The sequence below is a fragment of the Cololabis saira genome, chromosome 9 (assembly GCF_033807715.1).
Source record: "Cololabis saira isolate AMF1-May2022 chromosome 9, fColSai1.1, whole genome shotgun sequence".
NCBI lineage: Eukaryota > Metazoa > Chordata > Actinopteri > Beloniformes > Belonidae > Cololabis > Cololabis saira.
In genome coordinates this window covers 16,861,578-16,874,829 of record NC_084595.1, presented here as the reverse complement: position 1 = coordinate 16,874,829, position 13,252 = coordinate 16,861,578, and positions in this window count along the sequence as shown.

Sequence of the window (13,252 nt, the reverse complement as noted above, 5' to 3'; positions counted from 1 at the left end):
GTTGCAAGGAAATTATGAAATAGCCTCTGTGTAAAGTAATAGAAATATAACAATTGCAGTGCACTGTCAGAGCTACCGCCGGAAAAAGATCGATCGTTGGTCCTTTCCACACCTACGGTGAGGTGAGAAGGATTAGGATAATGAATACGAGCTGCTGAAATGAGTTTCCTCTGCAAGTATGTACTTGGCAGACCCTGCTTAATTTATTTCAAGGTTGCCATGTTATACTCTGCTTTAAAGCCAATGTTTATGATATTTTATGTCAATACATCACCCATCGTGGCTGGGCCTTAGGGCAGAGCCACCCCAACAGCCATGACCCAGATGAAATTAAAAAAAAAAAATTGATCCCAACTCCTTAAAGGGAAAACTCAATTTCAGGCATTTCAGAACAAAGTCCAGAAAAAAACATTGCGCCAGCTGTCAAGGCATCAACTATGTGGGCTGTGAGAATTCCTACAAGTTAAGCATTTAGTCATTTATCAGTCTTGTGCATGTGTCTCAATTTTTTTAATCACTTCCTTGCGCATGGTTGTGCAAGGTTCTCAGGAGAAGAGACCAGAAAGTGAAAACTCACTTGCAGCAGGGGTAGCCGGTGTCCTAACTGCAGCAGACGGGAGTCTCAGGTTACATCTTGTAGATTCAGGTGGGAACGCAGGCGGGGATAATATCTTATAAATATACTTACTCTGGAGCTCCTGACTTCGTAGAATGAGCTTCGTAAGGGAGACTGTTTTCAGCAACGAAAACAAATCAAACCTCAAATGATGTTTTTAAAAAAATACTCTGGATCTGTTGTTCTCAACTGGTCCGGCTTCGGTACCAACCAACGAAAAGCCGCAACCCAAATCAAGGTCATTTTTTAAGCTTAAATCTATTTGACGAAAAGATGATCCAGTTGCTCCTGTGAGAAAGAGGGTCTCTAACCATAGGAGCTTAACTCGCTGGTATAATTTGCCTATCTGCGTGCTGAAGTGCATAAAATGCAAAGGAAGTGATACTCTTGAAAGTCCGTAAATTCTTATCATGCATAGAAAGATAGTCTAATAGTATATAAAAAAAGCCCTTCGCAAAGCTAGAACAGCTTAATATTCATCGTTGATAGAGGATAATAAAAGTAACCCACGTTTTCTATTCAGCGCTGTAGCCAGGCTGACAAAGAGTCCCAACTCTGTTGAGCCGTGCATTCCTGCTGCGCTCAGTTGTGAAGACTTTATGAGCTTCTTTAACAGTAAAATCATCAGAATTAGAGAAGAAATCAACCAGGCCCACCTGTGGGCATTTCTTCACCTTTAGCAACTTCCCAAGGCTCTGACTTGACTCTAGACTGTTTTGATCCTGTAGACCTCCCTGAGCTGACCTCAGTCGTCAATAGAGCTAAGTCAACCACATGTATGTTAGACCCCATCCCAACTACTCAAAAATGTTTTTCTCTTATTGGTATGACGATACTGGACCAGATCAACTTATCCCTAAATTTAGGATGTGTACCTTCTCGTGACCCAGACATTTTAGCTAGTTATAGACCAATTTCCAACTTACCATTTGTATCTAAAATTCTGGAAAAAGTAGTTGTTCAGTCAGGGTTCAGAATGCATCATAGCACAGAGACAGCACTGGTTCGAGTCACGAATTACCTTCTTATGGCCTCAGATAAGGGATTAGTGTCCATACTGGTTCTACTGGACCTCAGTGCTGCTTTTGACACTGTAGATCATGGCATCTTACTGCACAGGTTTGAGCATGTTGTTGGGATTAAAGGGACAGCTCTACGTTGGTTTAAATCATATCTATCTGAGATTCCCTGAATGAAGAGTGCTCTATAAATCAAATCTATTATTATTTATTATTATTTTTGACAGACTCCAGTTTGTTCATGTACACAAGGTTTCTTTAGAACAGTCAAGGGTCTGTTATGGTGTCCCGCAGGGTTCAGTGCTAGGGCCAATCTTGTTCAGTTTATACATGCAGCCCTTGGGAAGTATCCAGAACCACGGCATTAATGTTCATTACTATGCTGATGATACGCAACTGTATTTGTCTATGAAGCCAGATTAAACAGAAACACTGGCCAAACTTCAGGCATGTCTTAGGGACATCAAAGACTGGATGTCCATAATTTTGTTTAAACAGCATATTAATCAGGTTCATCGGTCCCCGTAAAACTCAGAATTCAATTCAAAATTATTTTACTAAACAGCCTAGCTCTGCATTATTAGCATGACTGTATGGTGCCTTATGTTCCTCACAGAGCTCTCCGTTCTCAGAGTGCACGTGTTTACTCGTAGTTCCTAGTATCCAAATGTAGATCTGGAGGACGGGTCTTCTGCTATCAGGAACCGTTACTGTGGAACCAACTTCCAATATAAAGATCACCATAATAAGGTGATGGTAGTGGACACCTGAAGTTAGTGTGAGGTTGGAACAACATTCTATTCCAACATTTGATTATAATTGATTATGATTTTGATTTGAAAATTGGTTTTACAATAAAATCTAACATTGACGTCTAATTACAGTAAGGTAACGTGGAATAGATGTGTCAAAGGGGCTTGCAACCCAACACTCCTTCACATACAATAGGGTTTTGCTCATTTTACTGTTAAGTTTTTGTCCTTTTCTTCCTTCTGCCTGGATGTTAATACCGGTATATTGTTTTCCATCCGCTTGTTTTCCTGGTAGCATAGTTGATTAAATGAAGACGATTTCTCCGTTGTTTGAATGTTGTGTTAGGATATTATGAAAATTGTTCAAAAGTTTGAAGGGTTTTTCTGAAGGATTCTACACTGGTATTTTCCCTGTGTGCGGGGTCGCCTCCAGTTCAGGAGTTCAGCTGTTTTCCCTATATGTAGGGTCGGCTCCTGTTTTATGACTAGGCTATAAATAGGGTTTCTTTAGGTGAAAACAAATCGAGAAACATATGTTTTAACACTGATGGGTCTCATCCTTATCTGGGTTGACATCTTAAATAGGAAGCAGGGATATGCGACTGAAGGTCTGATGTTTGACGGATGGGGTTCACGTGCAAAGAAAACCTCCCCTTTTTCTAGCATAAATACGACTGGATCCATGACCACAGTGTGCATTTTCTCCCTACCCATTGTGGTCTGAGAGAAGTGTACCTCCAGCCGGAAAACACTGTGCATGATCTAAATAAAAGCTTGTATTAACTTTGATTCTTTTCCCTAGTTTTCTTATGGTGCACCAGACAAACGAACACGAGGATCTTACAGTTGCATGCTTCCCCACCTGTAGTCTAAGCCCTTCCTGCATTTCCTGGTTGTTGGCACCTCACCTTGCTTTTCCAGCATACCATGACACACACACACACACACACACACACACACACACACACACACACACACACACACACACACACACACACACACACACACACACACACACACACACACACACACACACACACACACACACACTCTGTAATCCTGCTCCTTGCTGCACAATAACAGGATGCTAGAAGTGCTAGAAGTGATGTAAAAAAAAACACAAGCCGGGACTTGAGGGCCAGTCTACTGCATGTTTTAGATGTTTCCCTACCTCAACACAACCCTGATAGACAAGGCTGTGTCACCAACAGAGTTGTGTACTATGAAATACTATATACTATATACTTTGAAAACACTTTCTGTTCGTTCTTCAGAGTTTGACTTAACACATCAGGCGAACGTGGTCCCTCTCCACGATATTTCTTCAGTGGATGAAAATTTTTAGGTCTTGTCGGAGGCTTGAAGCAGGAATTTACTTTGCTGTAGCTCCATGACGCTCTGGGCTGACGGCAAAGTCCAGTGGATGCTAGTGATGTTCGATACCATTTGATTTCCTTTCCGATCCGATATTGAGTAAAATTCAGGCTGGTATCGGCGATACCGATTTGATACCGATACATTGTGCAAATACACCTAATGTCCTCGGTAAATCTAAAAGAAATTGGTGTATTTTAGATTAAGAATAGAAGACAGAATCACTTATTTAGCTGTTTATTCTAAAGTCAGAAGTTTACTGAGGCCTCATTCACAACACAGCCGAGTTGTTACAAAAACAGAAAAACCAGAGTGTAAAAAAAACGTGTTTTATCACTAAAAAAAGATCCTAAGTAAAATAATAAAACCATTTAAATAAATAAAAGAATAATAAAGAAAAATAGGAATTAATTAGGGCTGTGCGATTAATCGATTTTAAATCTAAATCGGATTTATTAATCAAAATCGATGTTAAAAAAGGAAAATCGGAAAATCGATTTTCCTTTTTTGCAGCTGGCTGCATTACAGACAGAGCTCGTCTAGTCATCTTTGTTTGGTCAAGAAAATTGTAAATGTTGTCACTTTACTAAACTCAAGGAGGATTTACAGTATCTTTCAATTGCACTTCATTCCCAATAGGGAAATTTGTTTGCTATTTTTCTTTAAAAATAAAGATAAAATATTTTAAACAATTTATTCCATTGTCTTTTGTAGTTTTACCAAGAAAATCGAAATCGAAATCGAAAATCGGGTTTTCAGAGAAAAAAAATCGGGATTTTATTTTTGTCCAAAATCGCCCAGCCCTAGAATTAATATAAAAATGAAAATGAAAAAAGTAGTTCCTACCAGCAGCGTGTCATTTAGACAAAATCTGAATAGTTTAGTTACTTTCCACCGTATTCCTGTAAATGATATACATTACCACAAATGACTGAAGTATCAAAAGAAACAAAATCAAACAGATCTGGTATCGGAAGTATTGTAGGAGTGCGGTTGATGTAGGCAGAGAAACGACGGAGATTAATTCCTCTTTGGAGAGCACTCCATTTAATTCAATTAACACAGTGAGTAACCAAAAACCACAAACAGCAAACTCTCGCGCAGGTAAAAACGTCAGCACCTCCGAGGTGTGTCTCTACTCTTAAAGTAGCACGTATAATTAAAGGGAAGAATATCCCTTGTAAAAGGAACAACAAGACATTGTAACATGGGCGAGGTCGCCGTGAATTATAACTCTGAGAATTAACAATTGTCCTGTGTGTGTATATCCACCACACACGTTCCCCCAGAATTCACAAGAACAGGCCCAGCGAAACGACCAGGGACCCGTATGACCCTCCCAAAGCTATTCCGAAGCTCCTGAGCAGGTGGAGGGGGTCGAGGCGGGGGGGTGGCAGCAGGCTGCTGACGGCGAGCAGGTGCTGGGTGGCAGTGTGGGGAGGCCAAAGGGGGCGGGACCAGCTCCAAGGGAGGCCCACCCGGGGGGCGGCCGCGCCGTGGTGCCTGAGCCACTTCCACCGGGCGGCCCAAATCCAGGTGGGCCGGTTTTAGACGGTCCACTGAGACGCGATCCATCCTGCCCCCGACGTCGATGACAAAAGTCTTATCACCAGCCTCCACAACCCGATATGGTCCATCGTAAGGCAGTTGCAGGGGTCCCCGATGGGCATCGTGGCGGACGAAAACATACTCCGCAGCACGCAGGTCGGGGGAATGTGCACCCGAGGCAGGCAGTGGTGGGAGGTTGGAACGGGCCGGAAAGCCTGAGCAGAGTCCAGCAAAGTACGGCGTTGGTCAGATGCAGACCAGGGGACCGTGGTGTGGGGAACAAAATCACCTGGGACCCTGAGGGTTTGGTCATAAACCAACTCCGCCGAGGAAGAGAGGAGGTCCTCTTTAGGCGCAGTTCTAATCCCCAGCATCACCCAAGGCAGTCTATCCACCCAGCCGTCGTCCGTGAGAGAAGCTTTGAGGGCGGCCTTCATGTCCCTGTGAAAGCGTTCACACATGCCGTTGGCCTGCGGGTGGTATGCCGTAGTGCGGTGGAGAATGACACCCAACTGACGAGCAACAGAAGTCCAGAGGTCGGAGGTGAACTGACGGCCACGATCTGAAGAGAGGTCAGAGGGGACCCCGAACCGGGCGATCCAGGAACCAATAAAGGCCCTGGCTACATCAGCTGAAGTTGTCGCAGACAGCGGGACAACTTCTGGCCAACGGGTGGTCCTGTCCACCATTGTTAGCAGGTGAGTAAATCCCCTGGAGGGAGGAAGGGGTCCCACTAAGTCAACATTGACATGATCAAACCGTCTTTCAGGAACCGCAAAATGCTCCACTGGGGCCTTAACATGGCGATGGATCTTTTTTTTTTTTTTTTTTTTTACCTTGTCTGCACACATATTAATGATTGATACCGTGACGGTAGAAACCAAAAGTATATATATGTGCATTATTACTATATTTAATGGGGGGGGGGGATGACGACATCCACTGCCAATCCAGGAAGCAGGAACACACGGAGACACACGTCAAGCACTGGAAATCTGCAACAAAAAACCACAAACAAAGCACGGAACCGGCACGGAGCCAACCAAAACAATAGCAGCAATCGACCTAAATCTTGAGATCTGATCGTCGCAGTCTGAGCTAAGCTATCGCTACCGCTACCTAAACCCAAAAACTAGAGAGCCAGCATGCAGGTGAACAAGCCAGTGTGTATGTCTATGTGTGTGTGTGTGTATGTATATGATCATGCGTGTGTGTGTGTGTGTGTATATGCATGTGACTAAGTGACTATATGTGTGTGTGTGTGTGTGTGTGTGTGTGTGTGTGTGTGTGTGTGTGTGTGTGTGTGTGTGTGTGTGTGTGTGTGTGTAATAAACCAAACAAAGCTCCACCTGAAGTGTATCTATAGTGGGGGAGGGGGGGGAGCAACCCCGCCACCCACGAGACCAGAGGCCGACACGGAAGAGCCCGGAACCCAGGCCACCGGCAACCCCACAGAGGGGAGAAGTAGGAGGGAGGCAACCCACCGCCTGCTAGGCCCCCCCCCCCCCGGCGGCGGCCGAGGGGGCCCGCGGGCGGGGCCCCCACGGCGCGGGAAGAAGCAGCCAGGGATCCCGCGGCAGCGGACCGCGGCCCAGGCAATCCCCGGCCACCCGGTCCGGGCCGGACACACGGCCAGGAGGCCCTCACCCTTCAGGCCAACGACCCCCACCCGGCAGGGGGCCAGCCTGCCCGGAGAGACAGAGCCGCCCCGGCCGCCGACGCGGGCAGGCGCACCCGTCCCCCACGAAAGTGGCCCTCCAAGACCAGAGGGGCGCCCCGCCGCAGAGGCAGCGGGGGGGACCGGAGACGGGCCCGGAGAGAGGGAACCCCCCAACAAGGCGACACCCGTGCAGGCCCGACAACGGAGGGCCCCAGACCCAGGCATCCCATTCATTCATCCATTCACCTATCCGATATCTATACTAATAATAATATGATATACTATACATAATAATAATACTACTACTAATAATAATAATAATACTAATAATAATAATAATAATAATAACCATCTTTGTATAATATAATATTGATAAATTATTAAGTTTTGATGTCCTGCCAATGGAGGCTCAAATCCTCCATGGCAGGACCCTTCCATACCGCATTCTCACCGACACAGACATACAATCACGCACCGTTTCCCCCTCCCCGGGGGGGTCCAGCACCGCCAGAAGGCACCCCAGGCTGCACGGCGGGCCCCGCCAGGCCCGGGTAACCCGACCCACCTGTCCCAGGCCGGTGAGGGAACACGGGTGATGTGGGACCCCCTCCCGCCCCTGGTGTTGAGTGCATGTGATTAATGCCATAAAAACAGGGAGGGGGGAGGGCCAAGTATCGATTGACACCGACCCCCCCCCCCCCTCCCGAACTACGTGTCCTTGTCAAATGTATTTATTAAGTGTTGAATGTGCAGTGTCTATTTTGCTGTTAAAACCGTGAGGCGGGGAGTGCCGGGCCACGCGGGACAGTGCCCCCCCACGACCCGGACCCCCCGCCCTTCGCCTATGTGCGTATGAATCGTGTAGGGGGGGAAAGAGGGGGAGCGGAGGCCGAAGCCAGGAAGCAGGACCAGCAAAGCCGGCCCTGATAAGACACCCGCGTCCCCCCACCGGCCATCCAGTAGACGGGGGCCGGCCCTCCGAGCCGGGCCAGGGCCCCACCGTACCTCCACGGGCGCCCCCGGCGCCGCCGGAGCCCCCAGATGGAGGGGGAAACGGTCCAACATCCTCCCATTCATACTGACAACATAAGACATAGATACCTGGGAATGGTGCCACCCCGCCGTCGCGCCCGCCCGTGCACCCGCCCGTGCACCCGCCCGTGCACCCCCCGGTCAGGGGAGGCCCGATCCCCGGACCCGGCCCCACCCCCCCCCGAGGCCACCCCGGCGGACACCCCAAGGGTCACGGAGTCCCACCGAGCCACCCCCCACCCAGGCAGGGCCGGGCCCTCCGGGTGGGACCCCCACGTCCACGGCCCAGCCCCCCCCGGGAGGCCCGGAGACGCCCAAGCCACAGCCCCCCGCCCGAGCCCTCCCCAGCCACCCCCCCCCACCGCCATGAGGCAACCCCCCCCCCAGGCCCCCAAGGCCCCCACCGGCTAGGGACAGGGCCCCGCGGCCCCCCCCACCATGGCGATGGATCTTAGCGCACTGGCATGCCACACAGGTCCTGACCCAGTCGCGAATGTCCTTTTTCAGGCCGTGCCAGACAAACTTCGCAGCTACAAGACGTTGAGACGGCTTACTGCCTGGGTGCGAGAGGCCATGTATGGCGTCGAAAACTTGTCGTCTCCAAATCTGTGGCACCACAGGATGGGGGAGGGCCAGAGAGATGTCACAGAGCAGTATCCATATTTCAGTATCGATCCGCACATCGATACTCTTCCTTTTCATAACAATTGGCCAAATAAAGTATGTTTTACAAGATGTAAATGACCCCAACGCACAGTATACAGTAGTTCACTGTGTGTTCGTAGTAGAGTTTTCTTTTATTAGGGCCCGAGCACTGACAGTGCGAAGGCCCTATTGTATCTGTAGGAATTTTTTTTTTCTCGTTTTTATTTTTCTGACGAAATGAGGGACTTTTTGCCCCCCTAAAGAAGTGCTAGAAGTGATGTAAAAAAAAAAAAAAAAAACACACAAGCCGGGACTTGAGGGCCAGTCTACTGCTTGTTTTAGATGTTTCCCTGCCTCAACACAACCCTGATAGACAAGGCTGTGTCAACCTTGATGACATGTTGACATGTTGACGACCAGTGATTAGAATCAGTGGTGTTGAAGACAGGGAAACATCTAAAACATGCAGTAGACTAGCCCTCGAGTCCCAAATACTCTTCCGTAACGAGGAGAAAGAGGCTTCCTCTGGAAAATCTGTCACCGACAGTTTGTCCAGTTCTTCTTGTAAAGTTTTTGTACTCCGCCTATGAACGATCCCGAAGCTGGGAAATGCAGCCGAGGCCAACGCAGCTCATATTTATGTACAAATGCTACAATGCCAAAAGTGACTGGTTTACATCCTTTAAAATTGCACCAAATAATAAATTAGTCATCTACATAATAAAAGAAGAATTTACGGTAACCTGCCATGGTGATACAGACAACTCCTGTCATCAAAGACAAATGATCCGTATCATCCACTTCCTTCCCCCTGCTTATCTGTTGCACGGTTCATGTTGAAACCTGTGGCGCCAGAATCCCTTGAACCATGCAGCTTTCTGCTTATCAGTCGATTAAAACTATCACAGATGAATGCCGATGTAAAAAATAACAAAATACAAAAGAATATGTGACTGAGTTAAGGTCCCACTTGAGATGACATGGGTAGGTTGGTATTCAAATCTGGGTGTATATAACCGGGACTATTTAACTCTCTAAGGCTTTGACTGGAAGGTCTAGCAAGAGATAAACCTAATAAATTGATGACTCAATGTTAAAATTTGAGTTTTTGACCAGCACAATGTGGTTAAACACTCTTATGCCACAAATGCTTGTGCAGATCGCATGTGCCTGAATTAATTTAATTCATTGATTCACTCCAGAAATGTCAAAACCAGCGTATAGAGCACAGCCAAACTCCAAATTGCGACTCGCCCATCTCACCGCCAGACAGAGAAGCGTGGCCCCAATTTGAGCCATTTCAGCTCATCACAGCGAATAAAGCCACCTTACCTTTACTCTGATATCGTTTTTCCACCTTGCTCAGAGTCAGTTCTGATATCGCGACTGATTTGAAATAAGTGCCGTTGGAGACACAGAGGGGTATTGGTCATAAAACCTGATTTGTACTTCTGCTTTATACTTTATGTAGCCGATTTGGGCTCTGCGTTGTGATTCACGTATATATAGCAGGACACGGGGACTCAGGGGTACCATTCAGCCAGTAGCATGTTTATTCTCTGCAATAAACATGCACTACAGCCACCACGACACCAACTCTCTCTAGGCTGGTCTCAGGCAAAGAAAGATAGAAGGGGCGAACGCAGGTGGATGACGTCACCGCAGTTGTGAGGACCCCAACATAAGACACATAGCTCCCAAATGATAAATCGAACGAAAATAACAAAATAAAATTGACAATAAAATAATATGGCGTGAGGGATATTTGATGGAATGCATTTACATATGTATATCTTATATACCTGCTACATTTAGCAACACCTGAAGGCTACGTATGGTGACTACAGGCCAGAAAGTATGTCAGAATTGTGATTTACAATTCATTTTATTTGGAGTGGCCTTTCAGGTCACCCAAGGTCACCTTACAAAAGATACAACATAAGTTAAAATACAATTAATCCAATCCAAAAAAAGCAGCAACAGACAGAATCAAAAAGTACATAAATCAATAAATAGAACAAACTGGTGTAGTGTAGTGCACAGTGTCGCGAGTTTGAACAGGTGGGTTTTGAGTTGGGTTTTGAATGTTGTGATGGAGTCTGTCTGTTTTATGTGTGGGGGGAAGGATTTCCAGAGTCTGGGTGCTGAGCAACTGAAGGCTCGGGCACCCATGATGCTGAGAATGTTGAGAAGTCCAGCCAAGGTTGAGCGGAGGGTGTGGGAGGGAGTGTAGCTTGATGCTGGATATGTGAGCACCCAAATGCTCTCTCATCTTTCTGACCTGTCATATAATGCCGATAACATAGTGTCTCAATGCTATGATGGTGCAGCAGTCATGTCTGGAGTAAGGGGTGGGGTGCAGGCCCTCCTTCAACAAAAACTTAGCAGGGACATTCCTTATGTCCACTGCTTCAATCACCAGCTGCATTTGGCAGTTATTCATGCAATGTAAGCCAAGCCTTCAGCTAAGAGATGTTTTGATTGGTCTAGCTCAGGGGTCGGCAACCCGCGGCTCTAGAGCCGCATGCGGCTCTTTAGAGCTTTTTCAAAAATGTTTGACCTTTTTTTCCTTTTTTTTTCTTCTTTTTTCCTTTCCTTTTTAATCGCGACATTTCAACTTTTTTCACGAAATTTTGACTTTTTTCTCAACATTTCAACTTTTTTCTCAACATTTCGACTTTTTTCTCAACATTTAGATTTTTTTCCTCAAGATTTTGACTTTTTTCTCAACTTTTTTCTCAACATTTCGACTTTTTCTCGACATTTCGACTTTTTTCTCGACGTGCATAATGAAAAAAAAAATCTCCCCCCAGTTCTAACTAATATAGAAACATGCAGCATGTGTTGCCTTCATTCTAAGGCTGATACAAGACTTTTCATTTTTTGTGGCTCCAGACACATTTGTTTTTTGCGTTTTTGGTCCAATACGGCTCTTTCAACATTTTGGGTTGCCGACCCCTGGTCTAGCTCACTGAAAGCATTTTGCCATAGACACTATGTTACACACACATACAATGCACCAACAGTGTTTGGCAGATGAGCCTCTGTTCTGGAATGGAGGGGTAATGTCTGAGATGGGTCTCATCCTGTTTGAAATGATGCCGGTTGACAGACTGACTAAATGTATGCAGGAGACTGTTCTGTCAAAGTTACCCCAGAAGCTTAATCATCAGTGATATGTGTGAAAAGGTGGTGTGCCTCTTAAGAAAGACTAACTGGTTTGCCAGGACAAAATGGTGAAAACCTCAAATGAGTAAAATTTGGAGATAGATTTTTGAATCCACAGTAAAAACATAAACATGTGCAGGTTTATTTAAAACAATATTTTTTTTTTGCACTAGAAGATGAACATGTCACGATTAGTTAAACTGGCGGACCCAAAAGCAGAACACAACAAAGTCAAAGTCCAAGGGTGTTTATTAAAAAATGCAGGAAAAAAGCAATCTGGAGGGCAGCGGGATTCTAGTGTGCCGATGAGCAGGCTGAGGCTGAGTGGCAGGCAGGCAGGCAGGCAGGCAAGGCAAACGGCTGGCGGAGATTCTCTGAGGATGAGAAGGACAGGAATCAAAAATCACGAGGAGCACAAAATCTGCACTCACTAACTAAAGTTTCCAAAAATGCAAAACTAGGGAATATACTGGACAGGTAGACTAGAAGCGTTACCACACACTAGGGTTGTGAAACGATCTGGCATCGGCGCCGCAGGATCTCCAAACATTTGTAGACTGGGGATGATTAGCTGACGCCAGGCAGGTGAGTAGACGAGGGAACTGGAACCAGGTGTGCCAAACTGAGAGCTGGAGCCAAGCCTATACGCCCACAGAACACACACAAACAAATAGACAAGACACAGACACTGACTGACTGTGACAGGACAACAATAGATGGAGAAATAATATGATGGCAAATAGGTCTTGATATTTGTGTCCCAGTCCCCTACCGTCCCTTTGCCACTTTCTTGTTCCCATAGTCATCCCCATAACTCAAGAGATTCCTTGTCTCTTCAGATTAAGCCAAGTGATAGGGAGGCGCCAGATAATGTGCCAGTCAACTTTTCCCTTCCCCTTTCCCTTTGTCTGTTGGTTGTTCATTCCTTGTGTGTCCACCATCAGTAACAAAAACCCTTTAACTGTAGTGTTAAACCAACAGAGAAGACCACCCCCGTTGATTTTCCCTTTATCTCTTATCCATTGTGAACAACAAGGACATCATCAGGAGACTCCTGTCTGAGGTAGCAGAGGATGACACTGCACCCTTGGACATTTGTACGGGGGCAAGTGGTCTGCTAGCCCAGCTCAAAAGGCAGAGCTTCATTGCAACTGCAAAATTCCTCCTTCGTGTGCTTGGTGCACTGACATCAGCAAACTCAATCCTACAGTCACAAACTGTGGATCTGTGCACCACATGTGAGGTTGTGACAGCTTCACTGGGCACATTGAAGGAGATGAGAAGTGATTCCTTCTGGGAGGAGCATTTCTCTCAATGTGGAAGTACCAATCCACCTAAAAGGAGGCGGATAGTTAGCTCACAGCTTGATGGTGCCATAGTCTCATCCACATTAGGGCATGGGGAAGCTGATGTTCAAACTAGTTATCCTAACCTGACC